Source organism: Lepidothrix coronata, unplaced genomic scaffold (genome assembly GCF_001604755.1).
Source record: "Lepidothrix coronata isolate B3197 unplaced genomic scaffold, Lepidothrix_coronata-1.0 Scaffold27, whole genome shotgun sequence".
In the NCBI taxonomy this organism is placed as follows: domain Eukaryota; kingdom Metazoa; phylum Chordata; class Aves; order Passeriformes; family Pipridae; genus Lepidothrix; species Lepidothrix coronata.
Window position 1 is genome coordinate 707974 of NW_016690207.1, and position 2171 is coordinate 710144.

Here is a 2171-nt window from a genome sequence, read left to right on the forward strand (position 1 = left end):
CAATACAGGCAAGAAAAATCTATGAGGTCAATGTCTCACATCAATTTTGCTGCTTCTGCCCAGTCAATGAAATAGTTAATTGTAGTTTTTCTTCTGGTTTAATTCAGAGAGAAGAGTCAGTCACTTCATTTAATAATTCAGTTGAAACATGTCCACACAAGAACACACTGATTTCTCATTCAGGTTTCAGACTGAATCAATGTAAAGGCTGCCAACAATACAGACATTGAAACACAACCCCCCCACACTGACAGCAGAGCAAAGGTCCTCGTCCTTTATGAATTACTTTTGTCTCAAGGCCTGTGAAAGAAATCAATGTACATCCCTGCCTGGAAACCAGGAACCCACCCGTGCAGGGCAGGAATAACTGAGCACAATTAGACACACAATTCAGAGAATTCATCAAAAAGAACAAAATTGGAGATGTTTCCCACTGAATTACTGTTCCTTTCCAGGAGCAGGCTGCCCCTACTGCAGCCTTCCTGCTCTTTGGGTTCCAGAAGTCAAATTAATTTTGCCCTTCCTTGCTCCAGAGCTCCCTGGATTTTCCTGGAGCCCAGGCATCAGCACACTGGCAAGGCCACTGAACTGCTCGGGGAAGGAGGAAGGATAATCTGAGGATCGTTTGCCAACAGGTGCTCCACCCACGGCTGTGACATTATTTTGGTGGCTGTGGTCAGCCTACTCCATTCCACACCATTCCATACCACTCCACACCATTCCACACCATCCCATACCCCTGGTGCCTCGGGTACAGCGACCGTTTGTCACAACACCTCGCCCACACACTGCAGATCTAACCCGACTGCTGACAACATTTTCTGTTCAGAGCTGGTAGCTGTGAACCTCACTAACTTTGGATTGCATCCTTGAGAGGTAGTTCCTGTGTCCTTTTAAAGCACCAACACACTGGACACAAACAGGAATGGATCAAGTTAAATGTAAGATTTGTTGTGTCCCAGGTTTTACCTCTGCAAATTCAACTGGAAAAGTTCAAGAATAAAAATGCGCAGAGCACTAAAAGGAACAACCCCCAAAGTCTTCTGTGACTGCCACCCTGTGTCCTCAGGCATCTTCCAGGAGGTGGAAAATCGAGGTACCCTTACAGCTTCACATCCTCACCTTCCCAAAGAGCACACCTGGCTCAAACAGGTACAGGGTAAGAGGGAACTGACTGCACAAGTAAAGACAAAGGGCACTTGTGATGCCAGCACTGCTCTTCCCATAAATCTCCTTCCTTTTATATTAAAGGAACCCATTGACAGCAAATGCATTTTTCAATATTTCAGCCAAATATAGAATCGCAGTGAACTCAGTCATAAATTCCCCAGGAGGCAGAGGGCTGGGGAGGAGAGAGGCTGCTGTTACACAACAGCACCAGGATGCCCTACTTTCACAGATCCTTCCCTGCCAACTTGCTCCTTCTTCCCCTCGCCTGCACCGGCTGTGGCCTCTCTGCACAGCCACCCTCCCCTGCAACCAGCAGGAAAACCCTCCCAGCACTGGGAACCAACATCCCCATCCTCTGCAGACACTGTGATGGCACTATTGTGGCACAGTTTGTGGCACAGAGCTGTCTGGGAGTCACAGAACTGCCTGGGAGTCACTGCCAGCTGAAGCCAAAAACAAACTCAGCAGCACAGGCTGCAAACCAACACAGGAGGAGCAGAAGAGCCCGGGCAGACCTGCTGCTGTTCCCTTCTGAAGTCACACACGTCTCAAGGCAAAGCACAGCACAAGATGCTCCGAGAACAACACTGCTCCTTACAGCCCCTTTTTAAGTCTATCTCCAGAGGAAAAACTCGTGTTTGTTAAACCCCAGCACATGTGAGAAGCCACGACAAAGCAAATAAAGCTGTAGAGGTTTAAGTTGCAGGCAGGACTTTACGGTTTATGGGTCGCAGAGATCTGTACTTACTCATCTCCTCTCGTATTACCAACTGCAAGAGGAAAATGATCCTTAAGCTCTTAAGAAGCAAGAGGACAGGGAAATTGCTGGAGAGAGAAAGGGAGTGCTGAAGTACACGCTCTGTGAATCAGGCCAGCCTCTCCTTTTATTCCCTGCAGGAAACCTAAGGGATAAACAGCAAGGGGATGCTGTTCCCCTGAGCACTGTCCCAGCACACCACAAGAAATCCCCTCCACAGGGTTTTTCCAGGCAGACAAGTCTG

General features: G+C 48.2%; 1 long non-coding RNA gene across 1 annotated transcript; it reads left to right on the forward strand.

Moving 5' to 3' along the window:
• The first annotated feature begins 698 nt into the window (after positions 1-698).
• On the forward strand, positions 699-1588 carry LOC108494784. The gene is made up of 3 exons (XR_001873957.1): positions 699-876; positions 963-1096; positions 1532-1588. It is a non-coding gene; the product is annotated as an uncharacterized LOC108494784 (long non-coding RNA).
• The last annotated feature ends 583 nt before the right edge of the window (positions 1589-2171 follow it).